We start from the raw sequence: 6000 nt of genomic DNA, 5'->3' as shown, positions 1-6000 counted from the left end.
AGACAGATAGATTGGGTGATACAGACATAGAGACATTAAAATAGATACTGACAGAAATAGATAAATATACTGTACAGTACGGTCGAGATATATCGCGAGATAGGGTCCAACGATGTTCACTGTATACTAAATCGCAATATATAATTACATGTACCGGTAATGTATGGGGAAAACAGGGTTAGGTTCTGGAGCCCAATAAAAGTGACTAAACTTGATATAAAATGGCACAGACTAAAGTTAGCAGAATATAAACTGCATTGCTGGAATCCTTGCAAGACAGCAAATAATTTGAATATAGACATCATATATTTTACACAAGAGATAATTTTTTTTTGGTCTTTTAGAGTACATTTAAGCACTGTACAGTTTTTCAATTCGTATTTTTGGGGCGATTTAGGGGAATTTTAGGAGTGTTTCTGACTTTATACCTTTATGACTTTATGTGAGGTCCCAGGAACATAACCCCACGTAAGTTATGTGTCTACTGTAAATAAACTTATCGCTATATATTGGAAAACGTCGATAATTTAGATAGTCGTGATAAATGTGAAATATTTCCTGCCCGATTTCCCTGCGAAATAAAAAAAATAATCGCCATATATAGGAAAATGTCTATAATTTTGGTAGCCACGATACAATAAAATCATTATACTGTATAAAGTCACTATATATCCTGATCCAACTGTACCAGAAAATTTTTCTCTGAATTTCCATAAAATGCGCCTGATTTTCATCTCTCAAACCCGGAAAAACTCCCCGATCACCGGAATTTTCCAGTTACTGGGAAAATTTTCTCGTAATTTTCCAGAAAATGTACCCATCTGGAAATTGTTACCAAAGCTGGAATTTTCCCTTTGGGAATGATTTTCCGTGAAAGTTTCAATTCCTGCTATCAGAGAGTTCCGGGTTTGAGGGATTCCGGCTAATGGAGATATTACTGTACGTATTCCCTTTATGTATTTGCCCCTAAGACAATTATTTCTTTTACCTTTTTTACAATATGTATGTAGGATGGTGTGTGCATGTATATCAGTAAAACTAAGTGAAGAAAGTTATGTACAGTAGACTCACAACTTACACGAGGGTTACGTTCCTGGGACCTCGCATAAAGCCAAAAAAATGCTTAAAATTAGAAACACTCCTAAAAATCCCCTAAATCGCCCTTAAATCACTATATATACTGTACTTACATATACACCAGAACTCATAAATCACTACTGTAATGTAATACAAGTCCACAATCCCTTATCCCTTATTTGAAGTGTGTAATGTCTACATTCAAATTATTCACTATCTTGCAATAATTCTAGCAAGCAAAATTACATTCTCCTAACTTAAGTCTGTTTTCATCATCAGTACAGTAGTTATAAATCCAGCCTTTATATTTATAATACAGCTCCTCCACGACTTACGACCTACTCGACTTATGACCGCCCGCACTTACAACCTGCCTCAGCCATACCAAAATTTTGTCAAATTACATATTTTCGAGTCCCAACGTCAATACACAGACAAAATTTTTGTTTATAATTCATTTTAAAATGGCTGGCAAGCTTAAAAGTGAGAGTTTTGTGGTGCTGAGAAGAAAAAGAGACAACCAGTTTAGATTTTCTATGTATTATTTAAGCATTTTCAACTTACGACCATTTCGACTTATGACCTGGATTTGGGTCCCTAACCCCGTCGTAAGTCGGGGAGGAGCTGTAATTATTTTTTAATTAATTAAGAATAATAATAATGTGTTTAAGTTAGAAATAACATATTTTTAATTCTGGAGTTGGGTTAGATACAATTTAGCCTACTGGAGACAGCAACTGGGGGATTCATTAGCTTATGGGAGACCACAGCTTCACATATAGGATGCAGGCTGATTTTTTTAGCCATTTTTCAGACAAAAAAGTCCATCTTATATGCTGTAAAATAAGGTAGTAAAGATATGTTACTAGTATTATATCTTTTAGTGTACTACCTACACATTATTGGGGGTATATTTTGGTCAGTTAGGAGATGCATCTTTGGGGTAGTGGAACCAAACTAATTTTTCCCATATGTTATTTGTTTCAATATGTACGGTTTTGTTTATCAAGGTAGTTTTCCAGAACCTAACCCTCGCTATTATCAAGGATACATGTTAATGTTTCTTGGCATTGTAAAATAAATAGATGTGTCTACAGGTTGTTTCACTGTAGTTCCTCATATGCCAAGATTAACAATGATATTATTCTGGTGGATGTGTCTCATAAGTAAGACAAATGCTGTCGGAAAAATCAACGTATCCACAGACTGCTTCACTCATCTTGTGTTAAATGCCAAAAAACATTAACACATTACTTTAAAAATTATTAAAGTGGATTTGTTTCATCAATGGGAAAAGTCTGTGATTGTAAACTGAAAATATTGTCAGGTGAACATGATGATAAACTGTTTCACTGTCCGTGCTAATACAATATTGACATTACTTTTGGGTTAGGTAGGATATAAATTTTGGTTGGCCTGCGGAAAAATACCTAAATCACAATGCAGCCCATGACTGAGGAAAGGTTGCCCATGTCTGGTCTAAGACATCAGAAAAACACATTGCTCAACTCAAGAGCCATATTAGTTGAAAATGTAAATTAATCAATACTTGTATTGATAAACAGATTGACAGATATACAATACAATAGATAAAACAGACTGAGATAGGTATTGATAGAATACTGAAAGGCACATAAAGACAGACAGACACAAACATACAGAAACAGTTTAGTAGATAGAAAGATATAAATGGAAGACAGAGACACAGACAGACAAATGACTCCTTTAGTTTACCTTGCCATATGTGGTAGTGGTGGTGGTGTCAGAGTGTTCATTGGAATTAAGTTCTACAATGGCAGCTCTGTCTCAGCCTGTAGTTATCATTGTCAGTTGTGATGGTGCTGTTCAATTTCCCAAGGTTCTTACCTGTAACAAACAAACAAAAAACAATTAATATACTCAACAGTTTATGATAAAAATATGCCCATAAATTAATAGTCATTCAGTACAGAATTTGTTTGTTTTAAGCAAGTTTGGTTTATGTGAACTTTCTTGGGACTGTAAACCTTGCATGCTTGTCATTTTTGCCTTATTATTCCCAGCTAAATTAGTGGTACATTAATACAGTACAGTACAGTCTGGGTTTACGCGGCTAACTTAACCCATGGAGGTCCGCGTATAACGTGAAACGCGTAAATAAAATAACAGAACATATGGGATTAAATGAAATAGAGACAGGGCCGACCCACAGACTACCCTTTTTCCGACACAATACGTACGTTGTAGTAAAAATAACATCTTAATTTTATGATGGTATGCACACACAATTTATATTTAAGAGAAATATCAATAATATTAAGTTTTTGAACACTTACGTTAGTAGAAGAGATGGCTGGGCACACGGGGATGGGGGGTTTGTTCTGAGGCAGAGGGCAGATTATTGGCCTACACCTGTATCACTTGTATCACCTGTATCACTATCCACCGCAGAAGCTTGCAGGGCCTCTTTGTCAAACCCCTCAAAGTCCATATCCTCACTATCACTATCACTGACTTGGGCTGGCTGTGGTGGGTAGCGGGTGAAGAACTCGGTAATGTTTTGTTGACTGGGCGACCTAGCGCGCACCCTGCCCGTGCCGCGTAAATGATGGAATGTACAGCGTAACTAATAATTGCCAGTCTGGCCAGGTGCCGCGGAAATGACCAAACGCATAAAGGAAATCCACGTAAATCGAGACTATACTGTATAGACCATGAGAGCTGTTCCTATAGTTTACCTTGCCATAGGTGGTGGTGCCAGTAGTGGTGGTGGCAGTGATGATAGTGCTGGTAGATGCTTTTGTTCCAAGCTCGAGTTTATCATTTTCAGCCGTTATAGAGCAGCTCAATCTCCCAAAGCTTTGTTGTAACATCTCCTGTAACAAACAAAACATTATATTTACTACAAAAACTTGGGAAGGTTAGGTTAGGTTTACTTTAGAAATAACCACTTTTTAACACATTTGCACAAATTACAACAGTGTCCACTATATAACACAGTAAAATTGCGGCGTTTTTATAAAAGTTTCCTAAGAAAAATTGGCCGCTGGTCAGTCATCAATAATTACCATAAAATATACCAGTACAGTATTAACATATAAAAGTGAAGACAAGATGATAAAAGAGACTCAGGCAACATGGCGGGAACATAAATTTAAGCCTTGAAATTTGTGATACTGTACTAATATAATCAGTCTTTGTGTCTGTTATATTGGGAACCTGCAGACAGCCAATGGACGAATATTAACCTATACCAGTACTATAATATAAGGTAAATAAAGATAAACTAAAGTGATCAGCTTTGTCTTACTGCACTGTGTCTAGTTAACAAGGACAGACATAATGTTAACTTACCACGAGGGAGGGAGGAAGGCCCACACATTAACAAAAATACACAACACGACCACATTAGTTGTACTGTGTCTTAGTTATTACCTTAATAAGGCCATACGTATATACATACACACATACATAATGTTAACTTACCACAAGAGAGGGAGGAAGGCCCACAAATTAACATTTTGTTCACAAATCAACAAATACGCCCACAACAATGTCAGTTGTTGGCGTCCTGATACACCTTGTCCGATTCTCTCTCTTATCTTTCAGTAATTATAAGTTTTCATTATTATTACTATAATAAAAGTATTTTACTAATAAAATTTACATCACATAAATAAATTATGCTATAATTATAATGTTAAATTATTTATTAATTCTTCATAAAGGTAACATTTTAATATAAACAAAACTTAAGTCAATAGCCAGAGAACCAAATGATTTGACAGCGTTTACAAATCCACTAAAAAAATAAAATGAAAAAAATTCCTTTGGCTATTTAAAGTCCATTTAGTAATAATTTATAAATATTATGATACTATTTATAAAAAGACGGTAAGATTTAGCCTTAGAATATGGTAGGATTTCGCTCTAGAATACGGTAGAATTCTGCCCCAAAATATGGTAGGATTCTGCTCCAGAAGACAGTAGGGGCCCTTCTTGATGCAGTGGTGCCCTTAGGGGACCTCTCAGGGGCAGCAGTGCCTCTAGGGGGGCCCTCCTTAATGGTGGCGGCGACCCCAGGGGCCATGCTAAGGGATGTGGTGCCTCAGGGCCTTCCCAGGGGAGTTGGCGCCCCCAAAGTCACTCCCAAGGGTGGCGATGACGCCAGGGGCCCTCTCAAATGTGGCAGCGCCCCTGGGGTCCCTCACAGGGATGGCGGCGCCCATAGGGAGCCCTCTCAAGGGTAGCAGTGCCCCTTGCAGGGGTGGCGGCACACCCAAGGAAATTCCCAGTGGTCATCCCGGAGGCCCTCCCAGGGGTCCTCTTACGGGTGGAGGAGCACTGAAGGTCCACCCAAAGGTGGTGGCACCCCTAGCGACCCTCCCACGGGTGGAGACGCCACCAAGGGTCCTCTCGGGGGAAGTGACGCCCTCAGGGGCAGCAGTTCCAGGGGCCCTCCTTAGGGATGGCAGCGCAGCCAGGGTCCTCCCAGGGGTCGTGGTACCCCTAGGGGCTCTACCAGGGGTGGTGGTGCCCCCAATGGCCCTCCTAAGGGCAGTGGAGCCCCTAGGGCCCTCCCAGAGGTGGTAGAGCCCCTAGGGGCTGTGGCACCCTCGGGAGGGCCATTGGGTGCACCGACATCCCTGGGGGCTCCACCGCCCCAAGTGTCTGGAGAACACTTTCTGTTTCATTTTATCAGGTTCAATTACGGAATCCATGCATTAAGGTTATAAATCAAATGAACCCAGTCCCAATAAGTGGCAACCTAACCATTAAGACTGATCCCCATTAGGATTTAGTTAGTCCTCTTACGACGTACCCTTTCAGAGTGAGTGTCAGTTCAAATGGTTAAGTTAAGCAAGGCTGGGGCTCAGTAGGACTGTGGCCCACTTATCCATTCACTTGCACTAAACACTGATGGACAGCCAAGTTCAATCAATA

At 39.4% G+C, this 6000-nt stretch overlaps 1 long non-coding RNA gene across 1 annotated transcript; it reads right to left on the bottom strand.

Moving 5' to 3' along the window:
• Nucleotides 1-2907: 2907 nt before the first annotated feature.
• On the bottom strand, nucleotides 2908-4630 carry LOC121862209. The gene is made up of 3 exons (XR_006088194.1): nucleotides 4543-4630; nucleotides 3795-3932; nucleotides 2908-2943 (listed from the first exon to the last, which is right to left on the bottom strand). It is a non-coding gene; the product is annotated as an uncharacterized LOC121862209 (long non-coding RNA).
• Between the last annotated feature and the right edge of the window lie 1370 nt (nucleotides 4631-6000).

Source organism: Homarus americanus, unplaced genomic scaffold (assembly GCF_018991925.1).
Source record: "Homarus americanus isolate GMGI-L3 unplaced genomic scaffold, GMGI_Hamer_2.0 scaffold25013, whole genome shotgun sequence".
NCBI classification, from domain to species: domain Eukaryota; kingdom Metazoa; phylum Arthropoda; class Malacostraca; order Decapoda; family Nephropidae; genus Homarus; species Homarus americanus.
This window is presented reverse-complemented; position numbering and strand designations above follow the sequence as displayed.